Source organism: Geospiza fortis, unplaced genomic scaffold (genome assembly GCF_000277835.1).
Source record: "Geospiza fortis unplaced genomic scaffold, GeoFor_1.0 scaffold69, whole genome shotgun sequence".
NCBI classification, from domain to species: Eukaryota; Metazoa; Chordata; class Aves; order Passeriformes; family Thraupidae; genus Geospiza; species Geospiza fortis.
This window is the reverse complement of record NW_005054555.1, coordinates 50,715-58,267: the sequence shown is the minus strand read 5'-3', so window position 1 is coordinate 58,267 and position 7,553 is coordinate 50,715.

Here is a 7,553-nt window from a genome sequence, read left to right as displayed (position 1 = left end):
CCTCCCGCCGCCCCGGGGCGCGTGCGCGGTCGGGAGAGGCTCTGGCAGCGCCGAGCGACACCGAGATGTCGGTGGCACGGCACGGGAAGGCGCGGGCCTGCCAAGGTCACCGCCTCCGGGGCTGGCACTGCCCGCTCTGCAGCCCGCGGGAGGACGGGTGGCACAGCACCTCTGCACCGAGCCCCCAAAATCCCGAGGAGCGTCCCTGGGCCGCTGGAGCGCCCGGCTGGGCGTGGGCGGGCACCCAGAGGGACCCCAGCGCTGATCCCGGTGGGATGATGGGCCAGCATCCCAAACCTGGCTTGTGCCACCGCTGCTCTGGCTCCCGGCAGTGCCACCGACTGCTAAAGCCATTTTTGTTGTTGTCACCCGCCTATTTTTAGCTGTTCCCATGAAAACAGACTCGGGACCAAGCAGAGCGTGGCCCTGAGCGAGTGATGAGCAGTGCCTTGCTCAGATGCAGTTCTCAGCCAGGCCTTGTACATCCTAATTTCATTTTGCACGGAACAGAGGAGCCCAGGGATGCTCCAAAGGAAATGAGCACTATTAAACTCTTCTAAGTGGATTTCTTTGTAATTTAAGGAAAACTAAAGGCAAAAGGAAGCCCTAGCAAACAGGCACGAGCATGCCTTTGATCTCTGGCAGAAAGGAAAGTTTTCTGCTCAAAAATTAGCCCAGCTTTGTTTCACAGCAAAGACATCAATAAGTGAGGCCAGGCTGGACAGGGCTTGGAATGTCCCGATGGGTGGAGGAAGGTGTCCCTGCCATGGCAAGGGGTGGGCCTGGATGAACTCTAGCTTCCCTCCCAACCCAAATAATTCTGGGATTCTCTGATTCCAGTCATTTGTGTACCAACGCCCAAACCTTGAGGTATCACTGGCACCTGGCTGAAATTTCCCAGATGGAATTTCCTCTGGGGCAGCAGACATCTGCTCCAGCCCTACCTTTGTCATGTGCTGTTGTTTATGTAACCCCTGAGATTTCACGGCACGGAGCAGACAAGGTACATCTGTGACCCAGAACTTCCCCAGAAAACCCCGGCAGATTTACAGGCAGCAAACCAAAAATGAGCTGACCTGACATGAGCAGCTCCCTGCCAGCAGCAGGAACAGCTTGAACTCAAGGCTGGGGTTGTGTTTTCTACCCCCTCCATACTTTGGTCTGTGTGGAGCAATTCGTGGATTGCAACACTGACCAGCAGGGATGAGCCCCTCCTCTTGGCACCCACAAGCAGCAGGTTAATAAAATCAAAAATAAACATATTTTCTGAGCCATTTTGTGTACTCTGAGCAACCTGGGCTAGGGGGGGCTGTCCCTGCCCATGGCAGAGAGTTGGAACAAGGTGATTTTGAAGGTTCTTTCCAACCCAAGCCAATCCAGGATTCCATGATCTTCGCTAGGAATCACATCTGTCAGCCTCTCCTGCTCAGTCTAGGATAAAACAATTCCTGTGCTCTGGGATAAAAATGGGAAATTTTTGGGGGTGAACGTGAATTTGCATTTGTTTTGCTTGCTCAGGTAAAGCCCAAACACATCAAAGCAGGTGGAGGAGAAACCTGGCACGACACAAACCCTGCAGAGCCTAAACCCCATCACTGTGGTGCCCACCTGCACCCATCAGCTCCAGAGGCTCAGCTTGGACAAAATTCCATATTCTCAATAATCCAGCAGCCACTCCCTCACTGCTGAGCAGCCAAGGTCTGTCTGCCTCAGCTTTTTTTTTAGGAAAAAACCCAAAAATTGCTCCTCCTTGTTGAATCTGTTGTTAATTCCTTTCCTTGTCACAGAGGAATTACCACCACAGCCTGGAAAGGGGGTTCTGAAAAGCACAAAGGGACAAAGCAGCCACTCCAGGGAATCCTGGAGCAGAGGGAAACAACCTCAAAGTCCCATCCTTGCTTGTACAAACTCAAGGATTAGGGAATCCTGTGGGTTCAGGTGAAGCTGCACTCTTTCAGTGGGAAGTTTAGCTGAAAAGAACATATAAAACAATATTTCCCTCTCCCTCCCTTCTCCCTGTAAGCTGGGCTAAAGCAGGGGCGTGTGGTTTCTCTGCTTTTTGGAGAACTACAGTATAAAAAATGCTATAACAACCAAAAAAACCCAACCAAAATCAAATAACTCTGAATTGCACATGACTTTCAAAGCTGAAAAGGAAGGGAGTGAGCCCCTCAGAAGTGTTCATTTATTGAGCAGTGGCTGGTGACAGATCCGAGGGGCAAGGCTGGCAGGGGCCACGAGGGCTGGGGAGGTGTTAAGGACGTGCTAAGGAGGATTTCGTGTTGCTCAAGCCTCAGGAGATACAAACCCTCCCCGTTCCTGACCTTGGGAAAAATTGATTTGCCAACCTCGGGCTGTTTTTCTCTGTCTGGGTTGCAGCCTCTCCTGGGTAAAGTCTCTCTTTGTAGCTGTAACCCAGCCCCAACTGTCCTGAGGTGCAATTCCATTTTCTGCCCCTCTCCTCCCATCAGCTGAGCAGCTCAGGTGAAATATTACACCCTGAATTCTCCAGCAGCACAATTAATCTGGGGAGTGCTGTTAGAATTGCAAATAGATCTTGAAAATTAATTGAATACCTGGAGCAATACCTTTAAAACTCCCCGTACCAAACATTTGTTCTGGAGTTTCTCCCCTGGGAATGCTGAACTCCCCCGGCACAAAGGGGAGTTGTGGAGCCACAAAATCACAGGATCATGGGATGGTTTGGGTTGGGAGGGACCTCAGAGTTCACCTGCCAGGGCAAGGACACTCCCAGCAGTGAGCTGCAGAGCAGGGATCACCTTTCCTGCCCTCTCACCTGGGCTCATCCATGCCTGGGGCAGTGCCAGCAGCATCCATCCCTGTCTCAGGATGGAAATGGGGCTCTGCATTTTATCTGTCAGAGGTGGGGCACTCTGTTCATTGGGCAGTTTTCTTTATCTCTCCCACATCCAATCCTCCCTCTGGGACATCTCTGCTCTTAATGGGTCATTAATTATTAATTATCTTCTGTTCATGGCCAGTGAGTGTCCCTGCATGGCTGATCAAATTCCATCATCCCACGGGGAGATGCTCCACCCAGGGGAGGAGCCAAGCATTCCTACCTGGATCCAATCTGAGCTTTGGGACACCACAGCAGCCTTTGCCCACTGCATTCCCAGAGGAGCAGCTTTCTGCTGCCCTGCATTGCCAGAGGAGCCCAGGCCCATCTGCAGCAGCCCTGGAGCTGCAGAGGAAAACTCCCCCCTTGTGCAGGATCCCTGCTCCAGCAGCAGCACAGCTGGCACTGCAGGAGGGCTGAGACACCCCCTGACACCCAGCGTGTGAGGTCCTGCTCTGACTCTGACAGTGGTTTGTTTTCTTTTTTTGTACTATTGCATTTGCATTTTTAATTTTCCTGGTAAAGAACTGTTGTTCCTATTCCCATATCTTTGCCTGAGAGCTCCTTAATTTCAAAATCATAGCAATTTGAAGGGAGAGGGTTTGCATTCTCCATTTCACAGGAGGCTCCTGCCCTCCTTAGCAGACACCTGTCTGTTCAAACCAAGACACTCCTGCTGTGCTGCTCTGGGAATGTGGCAGCAGAACAGCCCCAGGATGCGGCTCCAGAGCCAGGAATTCCATCTCCAAGCAGTTTCCAGACCTGTGCAGGGATAAACCGGTGGGGTTTGGCCTGGAGTTGGGGATGGCCACATGGTTCCTCCCTGTGGATCAGGGAATGGTGTCCCAGCCTGCCCCAGATTGGTGGCTCCTCGGGCAGCAGAGCACATTCCCAGGGTGGGATGTGATGTTCCAGGGAAAATCTGGGATGGTTTGTGGGGATCCAGGTGGAGAAAGGGACATCAAATGATCCAACCCCTTCTTAACCCACTCAACGTTCAGCAATTCCAAAGTGGCTCTGCCTGTCTGTTCATCTCTAACAAAAAGCAAAGGAGGTTCTCAGATGGTTTGGGCTGGGTTTAAATGTTAAACTCGATTCATCCTTCAGCAGAGGAAGCCTTGAGCCTTTGCTGCAGTGAAAGCCAGCCCAGTTCTCAGGGCCTGGCTGGCAGCTGAGTGCTCCCTCTGAGGATGCTCTGGATGACACAGGATGTGACAAATTTCAACTCTCAATATCATTTTCCCCTCCTTTCCTCCCTCTGAGAGCACACCCATTAACTCCCCTGCTGTGTCAGCACATCTTTCATTCCTTGCCTTTCAGTCTTGTTAAAAAGCTGTCAGGGATGATCCACAATTTACTCATCCCAGCCCAGGACTTGGTTTTGGAGCGTTCAAGGCTTTGCCTGGCTCCTCAGGCACGCTGAGCTGCAGAGCTGCCTGCCAAGGGCTGCTGTAGCTGCTAAAAACATCCATGGTTCACAAAGGAACAGGAGAAAGGGATGGGAAGTGGATCTATAAGAGGCCATTAAATACAAAATGCTGGCTCAGGAAGCCCCCAGCCTGCAAAATGTTGGAAAATCAGAGGCTGCACAGCCATTCACCATCAGGTATTTTGGTAAAAATCAGATATTTTGTGGCCTAACTGCTGTTTGTTCATCATTTCCCATTCACTGTGAGGTAAGTGGTTAAACCCTGAGGAAAATCTGGGCACTGGGCGCTGTCTGCACTGGAAAATGGCTGGTGGGGAGAACAGGGAGGAAAATTATACAACCAAGTGTCATCCTGGGGTTGCATCAGCTGCAGCTGCTGAGCTCAGGGTCAGGCCCCAGCAGCGGAGAACTCCATGGGAATGGCCAGGACGTGGTCTCAGGTAGCTCTGGGCCCTCAGGGAAATCAGATTTTCCATGAAAACTGAGGGAGATCACAGTGGAGCTGCCATCCCTTCCCCAGGATGGACGGGGTGAGGGTTTCCTGGGGGGGAATGATGTGCTCTCCCTCCAGGCCTCGCTGGGATGGACTGTCCTGGCTGGATATTTGAGAGGCCCAGGGCAGGAAGATACAGAAGGATCTGGTAGCGCAGGAAAGTTGACCAGAAACAACACAACCCCATTGATGTGGTTCTACCTTCTGCCAGAATTTAGGTTTTTACCTAAAACTAACAGGAAAAAATTATATTATTAAAGCTTTGCTACTCTGGCTGATATAAAATATTCTAAATTTGTATTTGTCTCAGCTTGTGGTGACTCACAGGTCCTCACTGAGGCAGTCTGGGTTCAGGTTTATAAATGAGCATCACTTCCAAAGGGTTCCTCCAGCAGACCCCACAGGGCTGCTCATGCTCTCTGCCAATCCTGGTTTTAATCCATGTGTGCTCTGAGCTTTGGGGTGTTGTCCAAGGCACAGACTCCCAGTTTGGTGTGGGAATGGATTTCAGCTGGCACAGGGTGCCCAGAGCAGCTGTGGTGCCCCTGGATCCCTGGCAGTGCCCAAGGCCAGGCTGGAGCAGCCTGGGACAGTGGGAGGTGTCCCTGCCATGGCAGGGGTGGCACTGGGTGGGATTTGAGCCCTTCCAGCCCAAACATTCCATGATCCATGGCTCTGGATGAAAATTCAGCCTGGGGACATCCTTGGGGACATCCCAGCCAGGGATCAGGCTGGGATTGTCCCTCTCCCCTCTCCTGGGCTCCATTTCCACCAGGACAGGTGACAAACCCCCTGTCAGCACCGGGTGGGTTCCTCAGGGTCACCCTGCTGGGAACGCTCTCCTGGGGTGTCCCCAAGACCCAAATCCATGGAAAACCCCATGGTCACAGAGCTGAGAGTGCTGACTCAGCTCTGAGCCACGTGGCTCTGAAATAATACAGAGGGAGCTCTGTGGGGACCCAAAACCTTCCCAAAGCTGGCAGGGGGGGAAGGAATGCCAGGAGGGAATGGGGGGAGAGCCTGGCGCACCCCACCCCTCACAGACATCAGGGAAACCTCTGCTGGATGACAGCAACCTGCTCTCCCTGCAAAGTTTTCTGTGAAAACTCTCACTTGGAAAAGGAATTCAAATGGTTTTTAGGATAATTTCTTTTTTGCTTCCAATCATGATCTGGCAAAGGGAATAAATTCAAATTTTCCTGCATGGCAAAAGTCCCATTTCAGAGGATTCGGAGCAAATCCTGCCCCTGGTCTCAGTCTCCCTGCCTGATTTTGCCCTGCACATCCAATTTCTCCATCTCTCCCTTTCCCAGCCTTAATTCAGAGATCTAAACTCCCATCCTTATTATTTCTGGCTGCTGAGGACAAGGAGTTATTCAAGAGAAAGAAATCCATATGTTGTTTGTGTCCATCAAACAGGGCCTCATCCACTTTTGGGACTGTAAGAGCTCATAAAATACTGTTTCTAGCTTGGTATAATAATATTTAAAATTGTAATAAAATACTAAGCCCCTTGTAAAAACATTAACATCATAGAATTATTAGTGGGAACCATTCATTATTTATAATTTCATATAAATAAAAAATTCCTATTTATGGCACTTTAATTGGAGAGTTTCCCATGACTGCTTTATGCACCCCTGAAGAAGCATCTATAATTCCATTTTTATGGGATTTACAGCATCTCTGCCTGCTGCATCCACAGAATTCTGGAATTTCCAGGCCATGTTCCCAAAAATCTGGGAGCTGTGGACAGCTCTAGTGGTTTTTAGAGGTTTCCTGGTCCCTGGAGCTCGGGCAGGGCTGGATTGATGGTTGGATTTGATGATCTCAGAGGGCTTTTCCCACCTGGGTGATTTTGGGACTCTGGGAGAGGAGCAGCACCCCCTTTGAGTCAGGATGTTTCCCATGGATGATTTGCATCCTTTGCCACATCCCTGTAGTGGTGCCAATCCCAATTCCCTTCCCCAGGGGAATTCCAGCCCCTGAGCAGAGCCGGGCGTGTTCCCGGGGGGGTTGAGCCCTAAAATCTCAAAATCCCACCCCAAAACCTGCCTGGCACCTCGGGCTCCCAGGCTCTCCCTGCTACAATCCATCACCTCCCTTCTCCCGGCAGCTTTTCCCAGCGGAGCAGGAGGGGCTGGAGCAAATCCTGCCCCAAACCTGCGCCTCCGGGCCGGGATTAGGCTGCGCCGGGGATTAGTTGGGTCAGCAATTCAGCGCTGCCGCCAAGAGCCCGGCTCAAGGACAAACGTGTCGCCCCCTGAGGGGCTTCAGCCTCTCCAAAATGCTGCATCCCTCGGCCGGGAGCGTTCCCGGGATGCAAACAAGACGGCTGTGCCACGGCTGGCTAAATTTAGAGGCGCCGGTGTTGCCGTCACGCCGCCTGTGCCGCCGGAATCGCTCCGTACGCTGCCTTTATGGGATTTATTTTAATTTTTTTCTCTCTTCTCAGGGAAGGCTATGACTAAGAGAAATCCACATTTGGAGGGCTAGCAGAAGATGGAGGCCCTGGTCCAGCTGCGGAGGGAGAATAAAGTCGGGAGTTTGCAGACCCGAGGGTTCGCCCAAAACATTCCTCACCCTCCTCCTCCTCCTCCTCCTCTTCTTCCTCCCTCTCCTCCTTCCTCCTCCTCTCCCCGGCAGTATCCAAAACAAGACTACGATAATGACAGGCACAAGCACAGCAGCCAGACGGGAATTATGGGCTGTTTTCCAGCCGTGGGGGGATAAACACCTACCTGGAGCCGTGGGGAGCCCCAGCACCGCCG